Consider the following 12,011-nt stretch of genomic DNA (forward strand, 5'->3'; position numbering starts at 1 on the left):
AAGTATCATTTTGACTTCATGTTTGAAAAAACAGAAGTTCTAAGTTCGTGTATCCCACGTAGTTTCATTTTTCAACAGTATTTTGTGTTTGCGTATCATATTTTTAATTTAAATATTGATGTTGAAATTAATTACTCTTGTAAATTATTCTTCTAAAAGGTGAAGAAAAAGAATTGTTCAGGGACATAAAGTAAAAGATGTCACTGTGTCTGTGGTGAAGAGAGAAGCCCAATAACCCCTGTAAATTGCAGCATCAGACCCTAAGCAGCTGCCTCTCCCGTAGCACTGCATTGGGACAAACGTTGCTCGAGCTGTAGTTTTTACCAGGCTTCTGTTGTGTCAGAAGGTGAGAGAGCCTTCCATGAATAACCTTGATTGATTGTATTGTATTGTGATTCAGGGTTGGGTTATTTCTTGGGGGGATGGGGGATTTACTACAGAAGTCAGTATGGTTTGTTTTTTGTATTACATCTGAAATAGCATGCAGTGCTGTACCATTAACTATACCTTTATTCAATTTTTTCTCATCTGTGGCACAGTCTCTTCTAAAGAGTTCAAGCTTTAGATTAAAATGTAGTTCTCAGGCAGAAAGAAACTGCAGTAAAAGTAGTTGTACTACTAGTTCATCCTATGATTAATAGCAAGACTTGCTTAGAAGTTAGTCTTTGATTTCCTCTGTTTAATTGTAGCCCTAAGTGAAATGGGTTTTTGATTTATAGAAAATGCAAAATTGGGTACAGAAAGTTTTAAATTACAGTAACAGTAAAAAATTTCCCACAATAATCATCCCATATTGTTTCAATTCAAAAGAGCTAAGGCTTGATTTGTGTGGGAAAGAACCCATTGCAGCAAAGTTCCACATTTGAATGTGGGGAGAGGGGAGGATCAATTACCCTACTTTGAGGATCCAAAAATATGCCTGATCTTCATGATGTAGTACTTTATCTTATATTCCCTCTCTGGAAGGGTGCATGCTGAATAATCGCTGTAGAACAACTATTTTCTTATGCAGCTGCTATGTACAATTAAGTCAAAAATTTGTGTTAGGACATAGAAGAGCAATGGGGGAAAACAGGGGCTTTTGGAAAACTGAGGGCTTCCAATCACAACTGAAAACGAGTCATTATTTCTTGGGCAATATATGCATTGTACTAAGTGGTTGAGTGTACTATTAAAACTTTAATCACAGTCATTTTAATAACGGTAGTTTAATTCCTAAACTACTTTTTGGAAGTTCTGCACGGCTGATCTTGCTTTTGCTTCATCATGTTTATGTTGACATTTTCTTTCATTAGACCACAATCACTGTGCATGTTTACAGCACTAATCCTACATGTTGAAATTCTAGATAGTTGAAATATATTCAGTATCTTTGAAGCCACTGTGGGGGAAATAACTTAGCTTTAGCAGAGTGAGACCAAATTCTTTATTTACTGAGATAAATGCTGAGAAATGCTATTCCAACTCATGGAGGTTTACATCTGTGTTCCTGAGAAATTGGTTCTTCCTTTTTTTTTTTGTACCAAAATATATTTTAAATCATTTTGAAAATAATAACGTGGTTGTTATTAGCTTAAATTGATGATTTGTTTTAAAAACAACTGGGAACATGCTGAATTTATAGTTTAAATATAAAATGCTGTTTCTCTTCCATTTGATTTGGTGTGACAAAAATTTAAAATTTAACCACAAGATGTAGTATAGATCCATTTGTAAGTGTCTCAAAATTGTACTGTGCTTCTTCGGTAATATACTGGAGCAGCATTTTAACATCAGGTAACACTCTGCTTTTTTTTTTTTTTTTTTTTTTGCTGTAGTCTGACAGTTTAATCAAGATACAAATTTAGAAACAAATCAGCACTGTCTTTTATATAGTGCCTCTAAATCCATGGTAATTGGTACCAGACCTTTGTAAAAGAAAAGGATTGCTCTTTCATGCTACCAGTACCAGTAGATGTTGCTCCACAGCTGCATCATATAAGAGGAGAATCTTCTAAGTGAGGTTGTAAGAATAATTAAAGGATCCCCACATGCATGTTTCTGTAATGTACCTTTCACAAAGTATGAGGTGGTTGGAAGATTCCCTTGAATTTGGTGTGCTAGCCTGCCATAAATAGAGCCATATGTTCTGCACACTTTAACACTTACCTTTTGATAACACCAAACAGTTTTAAATCAGCTTTCTTGACTTTGTAGTTTTGAAACACTAAAAAACAAAGCAAGAAAACCCTAAGAAGTGTGTACATAATAAAATCAGAACAGGGAGGCTAGCACAAAAGTGCTGCTGGTGCATTTGGAGTATACTGATGTAAAGTAGATAACTCAGCAGATAGACTCCGTACGAAGGCCTATTTTGACTGGCTTGGTTAAGTCAGAATGCACATTGCAGTGTGGGCTGCAGCGCTGTTTGCATCCCTGCTCTCTGTGTGCTTTCAGCCTTCCTGCTTGAAGCATATACAAGCTATAGAGTGAGGCTCACGCTCTGGCAGCACAGATGGAGTATTCTGTCATTAGGACTGTTTGTTGCCTGTTGGAACACACAGCATATTTCTACCGTGGCATCAACAGTTTCTACGAACTGAGGTCAAAATAAACAGGTTGCATTGGATGCAGGAACAGTCTGGGAAACAACTTAAAATTTCCTGTTTAGACATAAGCGTATTCCTAGATACGTAAAGGCACTTTTATAGCAAGGTTTTGCTGGTGTATACAGATTAACACAGATTAGCAAGAGTATTGTTGGGAAATTTTCCGTGAATGTTGACAAAATTGACCTTATTTTAAATAAATGAGCAATAACTTTGCAATATTTTTCCTAGCAAGTATGCGTAGTATTTCAGTTAAGTGAAAATGATGTCATTAGCATACGTTTAAAAATTACATATTTTAGTTGGCCTTCTCTGCGTACGTGGATGTCAGTAATTGCACCAGCATGCACGGTCCCTTTGATGTCGATAGGCTTCTTTACAGGAGCAAAGCCGTGGTGCTGACAGACAAGCCGTGGCAGACCTTGAAGTGGTTTAAGTTGTTTCTGTCCCAAAGTCTCCGCTCCACCCTTTGCTATAGATTAGTGCTTCCTCAGCAGAATTTGCAGCTGGGAGTGTGTGCCCACACCTTAGCTGCCTCATTGCAAAACCCCAGGTTCTGCTCAAATCGTGTAAAATTCATGGCTTTATGCTAAGCTGTGGGAATATGCTTAGGTCTCCAGGCTCAATCAGCAAGCAGAGAGTCGTAATCTCCAGCAGCTAGGAGGAGCAGCTGCTGGGAAAGTGACATAGATGTGTGACAGCAAGATCCACCACAGTGTGAATGTTAGTGCCCTTTCTTAGATGTGTAGGGGTTTAAAGGATCACTCCATGCAGAGCCTCAAATTCCAGGTGGAATCCTAGCCCTGGAGAGATGAGCGATGTTTTAGCAGGGGATATCACTGAAACCATTGCTTAATTTGCAGTGTTTAAAAAGCTGGTACATTTTTTACATAGCAGGACAAATACTTGTGATGATTTTGACATACATGGGGAAGTAAATAGCTTTTGCTTTCTGTCAGAATTGGCTGCAGATACTTAGAAAGATTTATTCATGTTTGCCTAGTCAATATTCCTTTATATTTGATGTAACTCTCTCTTCCCTCTTTACTGAATAGCAAGAAGATACATGCACAGTGTGTCCCTAGAAGTTGGAAGCAGTTTCTTCTTGGTGAGAGGGTTAAGTGTAACTCAAAGTTTCAGTTGTCATAAAAAGGTTATATTTTTCCTTTTTGGAAGTGAAACATTATCGATCTGTACGGCATGCACAGAAGCAAATAGTTAATAAGAGTACATGGTATGACTACAGTTAAAAAAAAAAAAAAAGCTCTCGAGCATTAAGAAAACTTGTAAGATTGACCTGGAAAGATGTATTTAGTTCTTTAAAAGAAAGGGTAAATAAGAAAGCCACCTCAGATTCTTCATTCCTACCGGTCTACTGCTATGTCATTCTGACTTCTGTTATTGAGGGTTCTGTGGTCCGTGTTACAGCCAGTGCAATATTATCCCTTCTTACCTTCAGTATACTTCTTTTGCCAAAATGGAAGGGAGAGAACTCTTCTGGAAAACTTTTTATGGGCTGATGTTTGTGCCTTAGTCATATTTTCTCTGTTCCTGTTGTTCTGCTCCATGTACCCTTTTCCCCCTATATTTTTTTTTGTCCTTTACAATGACAGATCATCCCACTCCACTTTCACCTGCTCCCAGACAGGCATTGGACTCTTGCTGACAGAGAGTGCAGCTGGGAGCACTGCCTGTCTCCCGCTCTTCTGAATTTTGCTTTTGGAGCTCACCACAGATGTTTTGGACCTCATACATAATGAAACTTTTTTTCTCTTCTGAGGCAGGCTTCCATATGTGTAAGAGGCACACAGTCTGGCACACTTAGACTTGTGTCTTTTCTACTTGTTCTAAGTAAGCCTTAGGAGACTTTTTTTGCCATCGTCTGGGACTTCTTAATAGCTTGCAGAGCTCAATAGTATCTTGGTGCCAGAAGTAGAAACCTGTTTTTTTTCCTTAGGGAATGTTATATACACTAAGAGAATGAAGCTAAGGTATTGCTAGACAGAGGAAAAGAAACGAAGCTAAAGCACTCCAGGAATCGATGAAAACCTCTTACTTTAGGAAGGTGGTCTTCTAATAAAAGTACAATAGGTATGTTCTAACTGGGTTTACAGGTACCTTGGGGTGGCCGGCTATGACTTTATTTCTTACTAGGAGTGTTTGGATTTTTTTTAATGAGCTTCACTCTGCAGTGTGTTTAGAGTTCAGTAATAAACTCTGTACCGAAATGTACCCAGTACTTTATGTAAGAGCTAATCAGCAGCATTTTCAAATATCAGGCAGTGGACATTCTAGGTACCTTCATATATTGCATTTTTAGTCTCCATGTTACAGTAGGCATAAAAACAGGTACTTTTGTGGAGATCTGTTTCAGAGGTCTTGCTGTTCATGTATTCTGATTTTCTGCTGCGTATGAAAGCTGCCTGCTGCACAACAGAATGCTTTGGGAGCTGATGATGTATAATGCATACAAGGAAAAAAAACATTGGAAGTATATTTATACCAGTAGCTTCAGCAGCTGATTTGGCTCCCCACAAAAAAGAATATGTTGGGGCCATATGAGGTTATATTTCTTGAAGAGAGAAGGGAAAAATGTCTTGAACTGAATTGGGTTCTGATGAGGAAAAATATTTTACTGGTATGCTGCTCCTTCTCTATTTTGCATGTTGCTAGTGTAGTAGGTTTACTTACTAGATAGCAACAATGAATCAAAAGTACTTCAAAAATACTTGAAAAATGAATCAAATGTACTTTGGGATTCAAGTGCTTGAAAGAATAGTTCTCTCTCAGAAAAAAAAGTGCTGGTGTCAGATGGGACACTCTTGGGTGTCAGAGCTGGGGCTCTAAGGAGTGGGTAGAGCAGCTGAAGTCTTTCCAGTAGAGATTAACTCCAGAAAAGATGGGGGAAGGCAGTGGCGATTGACAGCACAAAATGTGATCATAGGATCCTTTGAGCTGCATAGATCAGGAGGCCTCTTACTTGGTCCTCCTGCCCTGAACAAGGTCTCCTGAGAGGTCTGTCTAGATAGGTCAGGGTTTCTTCCAGTTAGGCTTTTAATGCCTCCGAGCAAGCAAGCTGGCAAAGCCTCTCCAGATTCCATTGCTTGACCAATTTCACAGTACAAAAGTTCTTCCCTGTTTTCAGCCTGAACTGGTCATATTTCAGCTTCCTGTTGTGTGTTGTCTTCCCATCACACACCACTGTGAGCAGCCTGGCTCTGATTTCTCGGTAATCTCTCTCAGAGCTGGAGAAGCTGCTGTTGCCAAGCTCAGTCTCTTCAGCCTCTTCTCACAGGGCAGATGCTTCAGCTCCTCAGTTATCATGGTGGTCTTCCTCCTACATCTGTCTGTGTTGCTGCAGGGCTCAGCAAGCTGAGGAGTGATGGGAGGCCTGGCTGTGATTATTGGGGCTGTCATATGTAGGTCCAGTGTAAGGTTGGTGCTGCAAGAGCATGCATGATGCTACTCTCTCACCAGGCTTGCCTGAAGTGTGTAGACAGTTCTGCTGGCCTTCAACTGGAAGCACTGACAGGAGCTGGCTCTGTTGCCTGGCCTGGTCTTGGCTTTCGTAGTAGGTTCCTGTATTGACGGTGTGGCATTACTGATTTCAGGAAATAATTTAGGGAAATCTTAACTTGGATTCAAAAATTAGGACATAGTTTGAATGATGTAAGATATTAAAATGCTGTGGAGTTTCTTTTAGTTTTCTGTGTGGTTTTTGAGTGGCTGAGATGCACACTTTAAGCATTTAGCCATAAGAGTGAGGGGGTGTGTATATATATGTATATAAATATATATTTAGTCTTAAGAATCATTAGTTGTCTTTCAACTGCACAACTGCAGGAAGTAGGTCTTTAAGAACGGCACCAAATGTCATGAAATTTGTGATGTCATAATCAAATTAAGCCACATTAGCAAGATCGAGGTCTATTGCTTTTTTGCATAGTTCAAACTTCTGTAAAGTAAATACTCATATGATGAGGGTGTTGGTTTTTCTTTTATATAAGGAAGCATGTTTGTCAAGTTCTAAAATGGTAGTTGCTTGGCACAGCTGTTAAGGTGTTGAGCAGAGGAGCATATACATTAATACTCTGAAATACACACTTGGAAGTAGGCATTGAGATGAATCACCCTGCCATGTTATAAACTGCTTGGCAAATAAAGCAGCATCTAGTTTCTGCAGAAAGTATGGTTTTGTAGTCTGCATAGATACAGTTAAATTTAATATTTTACATATTGCATGTAAGTTAAATGTGAAAATATATTCTATTTATAAAATGTAAATCAGTTTTTATTTACACGTCTATCTGTCCAAGACAAGCATTCTTTGAAGGAAATCTCACGCTGTAATAACTTCTGAAGATTGAATTCTTAGGTTTTTCAAACCTTGCAGTTGCCAACTTGTGTGTGAGCGGGGCAGCATGCATTCCTGTCTCTGCAAGCTTTGAATCACCGAGATGCTGCAGATGAGAATGATTCTCCTCCAGTATGCTGAGTTCGGCCTCGCAAGCTGCAGGATGGGTTTTTACCTAGATGGCAGCTTTGTAGAGGTCTTTCTGTTGTTAAAAAGCACAGCCAGACTTCAGCCATCAATTAGTCTGACCTGGAGCTAGATTCAAACTTGCGATGTTGATTCCATCTCTGGCTTCCTGAACACTGTCTTGTGTCCTTAGGAAATCTGCAATCTGAATTAACAGGCTGCACAATTACAGAGTGAGGCACTGGCACTCTCTATGCTGGAAAACAACTCCTGTAAAAGAAATAATCCACAGCATGTTTCAGAAATGGTTATGTTACACCTATGTGTGTGTATATGCACTCGTGTGTATAAATATATATATATATGTATACACATACTTCTGAACATATGTTATGTTATTTTACAGGCTACGTGACTTGTAAGTCAAAAAGCAGGTGTCTGTCCTTTTCACATTGCTGAAATGCACGGGGTGTACAGTTCAAAACAATACTGCCATCCTGCTTTACAATGCAGATAACTTCTTTTCTTTTATAGTTTGCTTCACTGTATAGAGAGCAGTTTGTAATATATGTGCAGGCTCCTTGATCTGTTGCTTTTTCCACAGTGGTGCAGGGCAGTTCCCTGACAAAAGCTGTCATTCTGTGCAGCACAATCACGAAGCTAATGGATTGAGAAATATCTAGCAGTGTTGCAATAAAAGGCACAGAGAAAGAATAAAATCTTTGTACAAGCAGCTGATTGAGAATTGCCGCCCTTGCACAGTTAAAATGTGTTCACTAAAGAACGTCTTGTGCTTTCCTGCCTACTCTCTGATACAGGACCCAGTTTTTAAAATTGGATGTTTCTGTAAGTCTTTTATTCTTTGACTTTTACTCGTGTACGAGGGCTGCTCTGAAAGTAGTGCCTCCTCTTTTATCCTGTCGGTCCACAGCGTCAAAGGTGAATGTTAGTGTTATGGCACTAGAGGTTGAACCTTCCCACAAACATTTCATTGTATTTTGTTGCCGTGTGACAGATGGCAGCAGAGGGGCAGTCTGACAAAATGATGTCTGACATGGAAGTGTGCGTGAAGCAAAGGTGTGTCATTGAATTCCTCCATGTGGAAGAAATGGCACCCACTGACATTCATTGATGCTTGCTTGGATGTTTATGGATGTGAGCACAGTGGGTCATTTCCACTGGTGCTGATTTTTACGCCCATGGCATGCAAGATCTTGTTTATCACTGGCAAAAATGCTTAGCTAATCATGGTGGCTATGTTGGAAAGTACTGTTTTATAGCTGAGAACTTGCTGTGTCAAATACTGTTATTATGCTCTTCATCTCTGTTGATGTTTCCATGGAAATAAATAGGAGTTATTACTTTTGGAGCAGCCTATGTACTTAATTCTGTGTATATCTGAGATCTAAATGCAGTGTTCAGATATCTTTTTTATGGCTAACACAAAAGACAGGAAAAAGACAGCTCTCATATATGGTTTCTGCTTCACTTGATGTATGTTTCTGTGATTCTTCATGGCAAATTTCTTTTTTTTTTTTTTTCAGTGTCTCAGCCTGGATGTAGCCCAGATGTGTGAAATACACAGCAGCAGAATTTGAGTTTTCAAGTGAAATAGCTTTTCTTTGTCTGAATCATTCTTCAAAATGCAAGATTAGAAGTTTCCTACCACGTCATCTTCAAGACTCACAGAAAATTCTCCTGCAACTTGTGGTAAGATAAAAAAAATAACAAGACAACTGAGTTGCAAAGTAGAAGTTTAAAGGAAATGTGAAGGTATAGTTCTAGGTCAGGGAAGAAAATAGTGTTTGTGAATTGACCTCTGTGCTGAAATGTTTTTCAGAGCAATTCCATGTAAGAAATTTTCTATGCCTTATTTCTTCATGTAAAGAAAACTGGAACAGCAGTAAGCCCACATTAATTGCCAGGACTACGTATTGCAATAAATATTGTTTAATAAGTATTCAAAAATGAAAATATACATTGGCTTTTCTATTTCTGATAGTGTATTTCCAAACAAGGAAGTATATAGTGTTCAGTCTGAGTTAGGACAGCATGAGTCACTAACTAATACAGTAAATTTTGGCTTGCTTCATTCCTAAGAAATAGCTGAATTTTTTGTACTTCCAGTTTATTTTTCTACTGCTGTATGATATAGAGATGTCATCAGAATACTTTCTCTTTGACTGTAATATAGAGTACTTTCCAAAGGGTAGCAGTACTTTCTTATATTATTCTTTTTTCTCCTGCTTCTCTTTCAAGTCATATATATAATTAAAATTTATAGAGTGACTTAGGTTGGAGGAGACTTTAAAGATCATCTAGTTCCATATTCCCTGCTGTGGGCAGGGTTGGCAGCCGTTAGATCAGGCTGCCCAGTGCCCCATCCAGCCTGGCTTTGAATGCCTCCAGAAATGGGGCATCCACAGCTTCTCTGGGCAGACTGTGCTAGCAGCAAAGCAATATTCAGGCTGAAGACCTGGTTCTCTAAATGTGTACAGTTCTTATTATTGCATTTACATTCACACTGTTGTAAAATGCTTCCTATAATAAATAATGGAATGCTCACTTTATAACCTTAGGAATTTGGCCAGGGCGTACAAACAACTTATTTTTCATTTGTTTGTAGTCAGACAAGTTTATAATTAAGACAGCAGTGGGCATAAACATTCTTGCAGCCTTTGCATCTCTTCTTTCTTGCTGACATCAAAGGGAATATTTGTGGTAGGAAAACACTGCAGTTGGTAATAAGTATTTGTGGGATAGTCAATAGTGCCTGGATTCCTTTTTTTAAAAATAAAGCTCTGGTTTTCCCCTATCGTTTGCAGTGTCTGCAATGAGGGCAAAACATGCATGCTTTTTTGTTGTTGTTGTTATCATTCCAAACAATGTAGATAATATTATATCTGTACCCTTATACCACGTGCTGGGCACACCCCAGATCAACAGAGACACTAAGGAAATGGTGCAAATACTTACTAACCATTACATTAGTGTCTGATTTCTAGAAATGTCTAGTATAAACTGCTTTTATGATTCCATTGCCCTTACCTGTAGGCTGTATGGTCCAACTATATTATATATTGATATAATATTATATCATATATTATATCAAGAACAGAATGAAACTGGAAGTGAACAGGAATCCTGATGTACTTTGTATAGCATAAGAAATATATATATGGCTGATCATATGGGTGCATGCACATGTATATATAAATATATACTGTTCAGGATTTACTGTGTCTGAGGACGAAGCCGTATATATGTGACAGACCTTGTAACTTCATGAGTTGTGCATTTTTTTGTGTCAGTCCTGACACAGATGAGCTCCACAGAGATACCAGTCCTGGAGGGACCTTGCTGTGTGAGAAGGAGGGTTGCCAGCTAATGCAGTTTCTCTAAGTGCCATTTCAGTCTATGATTTGATTCCCAACGCTGCTTAGGTTTAAAGCACTGTGTATGTGTTGGCTTTGAAGATCATGCATCTCTACAGAAACTAGGGATGTCTTTGGAGTGTGCATCTCTACTGGAAAGGCACTGAGGGGCCCGATTTCAAGGCTTGAAAATAATTGGATGGAGTAGTAACTTCCTTGTTGGAATGTTACCAGTTTGATAGTTTCCATCAGAAACGAAATTGCAGTCTCCAGCATGGTGCGTTTATAACAGTGATCTAATCCAAGGGCTCTAATGGCATGATGTCTTGTTAAGGTTAAAGTCTTTGCAAGTTAACGTTCGTTCTGTGTGAAAGAATTGCTGCTAATACTAAGTCAAAGTAGTGCCCAATGATATTGCCACGAGTAATTAAAATAAGTATGCAGACAAACTGTCTGTGATTGTGACAACAAATGCTAACCTGTTAGGCAGTAGAATAGTACTTTCTTGCAGTGGTTGTTTTGCATCACAGCCACCTTGGTGGTAATCTAAATTCATTCTGAAAACTGCTGTACCTTCTGTTGACAGTCTGACATTCAGCACTCTTGCTATTTTCTCATTGTTTTGGTTTTCAATTTTTTTGGAATGCAGCTCAGAAGTCTTTTAATAAGTAAACTTACTTCAAGTACACTTACTCTGGATACTTTAGGGGGGGAGAAATTGTTCTCTGTGCTTCAGGTTTCCTTGATAGATGAGGTTCACTGACAGCAGCACTGCTCATGCTGCATTGCTCCAGGTAAAAATAGTAAGTGGTGTCAGTCAGCCTGGTCTTGTCTTACCTGTTGCAAAGTGAGGAGTGAGACATTTTGAGAAGAAATGCAAATGCAGATTCAAATTAAGTTGACTTTTTATTAAGTTGTCTTATTTCTCAGTTTCTGGCCCAGGGAACAAGAACTACTTTAGATGCTCAAACCAGCAAAGGGTAAAGGCTGCTGCCTGAAATAAATCCAGCAACTGTCCTCAGTATGTAGCTATTTTTCCTGCCAAAAGAAAGACCTGTGACAAAAAGTGGCTGAGCTATAGCTATCTTTAATAATAATAATAATAATAATAATAATAATAAATAATTTGAAGATTTGAGAGACAGAAGGAGCTTGCAAGGAGTAGAGTAAGAAAGTAGTTACATTCACTAGGTAACTTGGAGAGAAGTAAAAAGGCTGCAAAGTAAAAGTTCAATTAAAATACTTTGAAGTATTTTGGTAGCTGTTATATTCTTGCTTTTATTTTCTATAAATCTTAGAATTTTACAGATTATCAAACAGAATACCATGTATTTTCAGTCTCTCGGTAACTTCAGTACTTCCAATAATTTGTTTCTATTAGCACTTAATGAAAGTGAATTATTAAACAATGATTAGCATAATATATAATATGAGTTCTCATCACTGGAAGCTACATAGCTACCTAAAGAGGAACCTGAGACAGATAAAAATAAAATGTGTATAGTTGCTATATTTAAAACACTAGGTGTAATCTCCATGTAGGAAGTTGAGGTGCTTTTTCCTACCTGT

The 12,011-nt window shown here is 38.4% G+C and overlaps 1 long non-coding RNA gene across 5 annotated transcripts in view; it reads left to right on the forward strand.

The window, feature by feature from the left end:
• Positions 1–12,011, forward strand: part of LOC122190061 — a 134,383-nt gene that overhangs the window by 34,594 nt on the left and 87,778 nt on the right. For all 5 annotated transcript variants that reach the window (XR_006182072.1, XR_006182071.1, XR_006182073.1 and 2 more), the window contains one exon: positions 8,613–8,778. This is a non-coding gene — a long non-coding RNA (uncharacterized LOC122190061). The remainder of the gene's footprint in view (positions 1–8,612; positions 8,779–12,011) is intronic.

Source organism: Lagopus leucura, unplaced genomic scaffold (genome assembly GCF_019238085.1).
Source record: "Lagopus leucura isolate 7727_CA_CO unplaced genomic scaffold, USGS_WTPT01 Super-Scaffold_100159, whole genome shotgun sequence".
In the NCBI taxonomy this organism is placed as follows: domain Eukaryota; kingdom Metazoa; phylum Chordata; class Aves; order Galliformes; family Phasianidae; genus Lagopus; species Lagopus leucura.